The 6,618-nt window shown below is 40.5% G+C and overlaps 1 non-coding gene across 1 annotated transcript; it reads left to right on the top strand.

The window, feature by feature from the left end:
• The first annotated feature begins 5,604 nt into the window (after positions 1 to 5,604).
• Positions 5,605 to 5,745, top strand: LOC121154412. The gene has a single exon (XR_005883511.1). It is a non-coding gene; the product is annotated as a small nucleolar RNA SNORA51 (small nucleolar RNA).
• Positions 5,746 to 6,618: the final 873 nt, after the last annotated feature.

The following is a 6,618-nucleotide window of genomic DNA, read 5'->3' as shown; positions in this document are numbered from 1 at the left end:
GATCACCTCTAAGGGCTGTATTAGAACCTAACTGGTATGTTCAGTTATGTTAGGAAAACTTTAGAGATGACTTGTGAAGTGGCTGTTCTGGCTCTCCTGTTTTATAATCAGGAAGATTGCCTTATTAATCATCTTGAGATTTTTGATGATTTTTATTAGCAGTAACTTTCATGTCTCAGAGTCTTAGAGTGACAGGCTCGGTTACAATGTGTGGTTATATTTGCTGTCATTTTTCTATAACCAGCATGCATCACAACCCAGAGAAAATTTACACAAAGTAGGAGACTATGATGAGTCATTATTGTGTTTAACATATAAGCTCATCCTCTACCATTCTTAGCAAGCAGCAGAATGGGTTTGTGGGGGAGCCATAATTTAAGAAATAAATTGAGAAAACAGATGAGAGGGAGTGAAGTACTTTGCACCCAGAAGCCGTTTAGTCACTGCTGAGTCAGTGACTGAATGGAGAACCCAGAGAGGTAATGAGGAACAGCCGTATCCTTTTTTAAATTTGGTGAATTCTCATTTTGCCAGTCAATTTTAACGTTGCTAAAAATAAATGATTGTAAACTTGGGAAAGGAGTTGTGAAACCTTTATTATACTGCATTTATGCTCCCTATTTTTTTTTTAAGTCTTGACTTTTTTAAGCACATCATTTTTTTCATGGAACTTTCAGTATCAGCATTCTGTACCTGAGAGATTGCAAGCACGAGTCTGAGGGCTCCAGTTATGATACAGGCAGCTCCTTTCACACAACCTGGAGCATTTCTCCATGAAATGGTGGCCAGCAAAGGTCCAGTTTCAGAGTTAATGTAATACCGTCCACCATCTCATTGCTTATTACATGACACAGTGCTGCCTGTTCTGCAAGCATTATCAGTTAACTCTTTAGATAACTCTGTATGCTGTACCATTATTTTTCATTTGTTGTATGAGCAAACTGGGGCATAGACAGATTGTGCCATCTATAATCAAAGTAGGCTTAAGGGAAAAAAAAAATATTTGAAAGAGAGAGACACACAGCTCCTTCCTGGTCTCCCGCATGGATGGCAAGACCCTAAGTGTGTGGGTGTTATTCTGCTGTCTTCCCAGGTACATTAGCAGAAATCTGGGTTGGAAGCAAAGATACCTAGACCCAAATCAGATGGAATATTGATATTGAAAGTAGCAGTTTCATCTGCTGCAACCCCAGTCCCAAAGTAGCACTTTTAATCATTGTTTTATACTGCACTCACATTTCAATTTTTGCTACCTATGTGAAATATGTTTAATTAGGCTTTTGAAAACTCAGTTTACTCATAAAATGGGCATTACATTAGTACTCAATCTTCACAAAATTATAGTGAGCACTGAGGTAGTAAAACTGAAAGCAATTTTGTCCAATGTTCATCACTGTTAGCGAAGCATCTAAGCTTAATCACACTATGTAAACAGTAACACAACCCATATGGGCATGTTTCAGGAACTCTGTGCTCCACTTTAAATCCAGTTCCCTGTTGGTGCGCCTAGGAAGGCAGTGGAAGATGGTCTCTATTTTCAGGCCCCTGCAGTCACGTGGGAGACGTGGAAGAAGTTCCAACTACTGTCTCGGGCCTAGCCCTAGCCTTTGTGGCCATTTGGGTGTAAACCTGTAGATGGAAAATCTCTCTTGCTCTCTGCTTCTCCATCTCTGTAATTCTCACTTTCAAATAAATAATCTTAAAAAAAAAAACTCTATGAAAAATTTTTACTGCATTCTATTATAACCAGTTACACAGATGTGTTGGTTTATTGAACATTCTGGAACACAAAAATGCTTTAATTTCTCAAGTGGAAAAAGCACACATTTTGTGTAGAAATGATGAGTCCTTATTGTACTTGCTTCCTCTCATTTCCAGCACACCAACTGCTACAAGGACCAGAGGCAGACTTTGTTTTCCATGACACTATTTTTCTATTCCAATTTTTCATTTTCTGAGGATACCATCTCTCTTTTCATAAGTTGGTAAGCCTCCACACCCTGCCCCAACCCATGGCCCTTTTTAGGAAGAGAGGAGACTGCAAAGACTCCCTCGTTTGTAGCCAGGGCCATTGTGCTTAGGCCATGGGCTTTGTTTTCTGCCTTCTTTCTTACTGTCAGAGTAATTAACCTAATGTGGTGACCCAGGAGCCACAGGCAAAGTTGCCCTTCAAATTTAAAATAAAATACTGGGTAACAGGTGTAAAAGTTTTTGATAATGGCTTCCTCTGGACTAGGTCTGAAATATTAGATGAGAGAACTTTTTTTTCACTAATAGTTAATATTACCTAAGGATTCCACTTTTAAATATTTTTTATCTATTTTTTTGAAACTGGAAGGGAAAGATAGAGATCTTCCATTTGTTGGTTCACTGCCCAAATACCCTCAACAATTTGGGCTGGACCAGACTGAAGCCAGGGGCCAGTAACTTCATCTGGGTCTCCTTTGTAGGTGGTAGGAACCCAAGTATTTAAGCCATCATCTGTTTTTAAGGTAATAGTGTCTGTCCAATAATTAAAAAGTAGAAGTTTATGATGATCAGGTAAGTCAAACAGTGGTCTGAAATTCATGATTTTGTGTGCAGGCACATTAGAAAGTAGTGTGGCCCAAAACACATAGAAGTCACCAGTTTGGATAGTCATCAAAATCTGTTCTCACTCTTCCTATGTCCTTTTTAAGGTTTACAAGGTGTTTGTGATTCTCTGGCCTGACCTCGGCATTCTGCTGTGTGAGAGCTGGTGACTTTACAGACTGCATAGTCACTGATCTTCTCGTGCAGGTATGAAGAGCGAGAAGAGTGAGACAGAAGCATGGCCAGCCAAGCAGAAAGGCCCAGATCTGGCGATGCTGCAGAACTCAGCAGCTCTTGGCACACGGTTGGTCTGGATGAAAAGCAGTGCCAATTACATGGCCTGACATGTCTTGTTGTTGAATAAAACATAGGCGTGACACAGAAGACTTGGGCTGCTGTTGACTAGACAGTGAGTAGTGTGGACGTTCCTCTCTGCCCTGGGTGCTTTCCTCAGACGTAGACAACTGAGTTCAGGTGCTAGCTACTTGCTGAAGGCTTGGCTGAAGGTTATAGTCACTTTTTCTCTTTGGGGGATTTCTATTGTACATTCACAGGCTAAAATCTGCTTCAGGGATTGTTGATACTGAGGTGGAAAGAGTGGGTCTTGGAGGGGTCAGGGATGGAGAGGTGGAGGGCATGTGGATTTTAGGGGAGCCCACTGTCCTTGCACTGTTTCAAAGCTTAATTTCCCCCTGCAAGCTTCTGTGAGGTCAATCCTGCTGAGCAGACAGAGAGAAAAGCTTTGTGGGGAGCAGGTGGACACTAGCCAGTTGAGGGGTCTTTGCTCAGAAGGTGAGACAGTCGTTCTGGCTCCTAGGCTGGTGCTCTGTACCAGTCCACATGTGTGGCATATATGGCTATTGAACACAGCTCCTTGAGTTCTTGTCTAGTAACTAAAATGATATTTCACACCCCTTCTCCACTGTAATATGGATCTGTCAGTGGCAATTACTACTACAGCAAAACATCATCAACTACACAATTCCCTCTTATTTCCAAGCAGAGAAGTGCAAGGAATACAGTGAAGACCTAACTGCCCACATGACATGAACAGACTCCTGTGACTGGGTGTCCAGTTCCCTGCCTCTAGCATGGCCAGGAGCAGAGCCTGGGAAAGGTCAAGGTTAACAACCTCAACTTCCGCAGTCCCCAGTCGGTTCACCATGACAGGGTCACCATCTTGCCAGAATTCCTTAGAACAGAAAGGTAACTGTGTTCCCCTCAGGAATGGTTATGTGGCCATTGATAATGTCTGGATGCTACATAAAATACCCAGTATTGTCATTCTCAAACACTGACCACAATAAGACTATCTTTAAAAAATTTTATTTTATTTGAAGAGCCAAGTTGGGGCAGGGGGGTGTTGGCAAGAAAGAGAGAGAGATCTTCCATCTGCTGATTCACTCCCCAGATGGCTGGGGTAGTACCAGGAGCTTCTTCCAGGTCTCCCACATGGTTCAGAAGTGCAAACACTTGGGCCATCCTCTGTTGATTACCCAGGTGCATTGGCTGAACTCCCCAAAAATTCAACTCCTGTTGCTGCTTAATGCCATACTGAGGTACTGGAAAACTTAAACAGGGCTTTCTCTGACAATTTTACTCTGCCTTGCAGTTTAAATAAATACTGCCTTGGGGGCAATGATGCAGTCATTATTACTCCCTGTCATCACTATACATATCCTTATTTTGTCTACTTGTGCCTCGCTCGTGCTCATTGTATTCTTCAGTATTAAATTTATGAAGATACATCTGTTCAGCTTTGGTGATTAGCAGAAACATTCGCAGACCTACTGTTGCAGAACATCAATAATGAATGGATGTTCCTCATTAATTTCTTCTGAAACTGACTGTTGTTAGAGTACAGTTAGATATATTTCTTGAATTTAGAGCAGACAGAAGGAGCAAGGAATTGGCCTGTTTTGAAAATAAGCCACATAGTTTTTAGGGAACATTAAGACATCTAAGTCAACAGTGACAACAAAAGAAAACCTTTCTAAAGGGATGTGACATGTGTTTGGTTTGCTAACGGCCTGACATCACAAGGTGTTGGTGTTGTGATCTGCTTCTCCACTTCTTCAGTCTGCCTTTTAAGTCAAACAGACCTAAAACCTAAGGATCCCTGCTAGTCTTGCCTTAGGCTTCCCTCCCATGGCTTTGCAAAGCAGGTCGTTCATTTGTCTGCTGGGGATTTCCTCTGTTGATAGATGGTAGAGCCCCTGCTCGCTGGGATTGAGTTTATAGTTTCCCCTCTTTTTATTATCAATACGGATCCTTTTAAAAATAATCTGTTCCAACTAATGGGCAAACAAAAAAATATAGGTTCTGAGACAAATAGCCCAATAAAACACCTCCCCAAGGATGTTATTCTAATTAATAGTTAGATTTCATTCTATCAAAAGAATCAAATACACATCAGTGTTTGCCTGGCTCTGCCACCCAGAGTTAACAAAGTTACCCTTGCGAATATCCACAAAATGTCATCTTGATCTTCACAAAGAGGTTAAAAAAATCATTCAGCCTAGTACTAAACGGATAAATTGTGGGTAGGTTTAAAAACAAAATAACCCACAAAACAGTAGACTGAATTTAGTACACGGAGATGGGCTACTCAAACGTAGAGATGAAATAAATTTCCCCTATGGCTTCATTGAAATTCAGAGAATTGGATTATGTGTGAAGTGTGGCTTTGAGAACACTTGTTGGACGGCTCTGCATCCTCTGTTGGCATACCTGAGTTGGGCAGCTGGCTCCAGCTGCTGATGCCAGCTTTCTGCTAATACAGACCCTGGGGGGTCTAGAACAGTGATGGCTCTAGTGATTTCTCTCAAGATAATAACGCCAGGTATTAATGAGAAATACTAAAGGTGATCTCAAAGACCAGCACTAGCAAATTGACTAAATAAAGTACAGGATTGCAGTACAACGTAATAGACCCCACTTGTAAGAATACTGTCATTGTAAAAATGGCTTTTTGAATACAGGAATAATGCCGTGTTTAATTATTCCAAAAATACTTTTCAAATGTCTCATTTAAACCTCCTGGTGCTTAGCACAGGCTGTGTTCTTATACACTGGCTGTATAGCAAGAGGAGGCAGAGCCAACCTTCCCCATATACACCCCAGCCCAGGCCCTCTACCCTGTGCCTGGTCTGTATTGTGAATGGGGGGACATGGGAAAAAAAATGTCTCATTTAGTCTTGTCCTTAAGGTATGTGTTATTTTACCCATTTTACAGATAAGAAAACTAAGGGCTCAGGGAGATGAAGTAGCCTGCCCAGGTTCACATCATAAAGAAGCAGCAGGACCTGGCTATGAGTTTGGATAATATGAAATTTTGAAACTATGACATGCGTTGTTAAAGAGAGAAATGGCATGATGAAATTGATTGCTTTGTAAGCTTTCATTTTAGTGAAAAAGATATGCATAGTTTCTTACTGGTGATTAGGTATTAGCTTTGTGTTTTTACAATTAGAAGTAGTTTTTATATTTCAAATAAAAGTGTTGGGTTATTTGGAGATTCTATAGAAAATTCATGGAAAATGGGATTAAAAGATTAATTGATGTTGGTTCAAAAAATTTTAAATCCGTATATTGTTTTTTTCATAATTTACATTTTCCATGAACTTTCTGAAGCTCCTTTGCATATGGAACTCCAAATATTTTGCACCAAAATAAACTTAGCTTTCATTCCATTTTCCTTGGGCCTTTTTCAAGTGCCTTCGTACTTGATATGAAATATGTTGGCTACCTGTAGAATGACACTACAAGGTCTATTTAAGGGTCTACTAAGTGATGTCACAATGATGTTTCTTCCCTTGAGAGTTCTGTCTAAATTCAGGAGAGCAACAAATTATTTTTAAAAACCTGGAATAAATGTATAAAGTCCTCATTTGCTGTTAAGTTTGTTTTTGCTATAATTTAGAATAGCTGCATAAAGAAAAGATTAGGCAATGACTCTTACACGTCTTCTCAGATGCAATGTACCCTGCAGGCTGGGGCTGAGCGCGTGCATGGGAAGTTAGGCAAAGGGATAAGAGGGAAAGCATG

Source organism: Ochotona curzoniae, unplaced genomic scaffold, assembly GCF_017591425.1.
Source record: "Ochotona curzoniae isolate NIBS_2020 unplaced genomic scaffold, NIBS_Ocur_1.0 contig_1, whole genome shotgun sequence".
In the NCBI taxonomy this organism is placed as follows: Eukaryota; Metazoa; Chordata; class Mammalia; order Lagomorpha; family Ochotonidae; genus Ochotona; species Ochotona curzoniae.
Note: the sequence above shows the minus strand (reverse complement) of the source record. Positions and strands in the feature narration are given on the sequence as shown.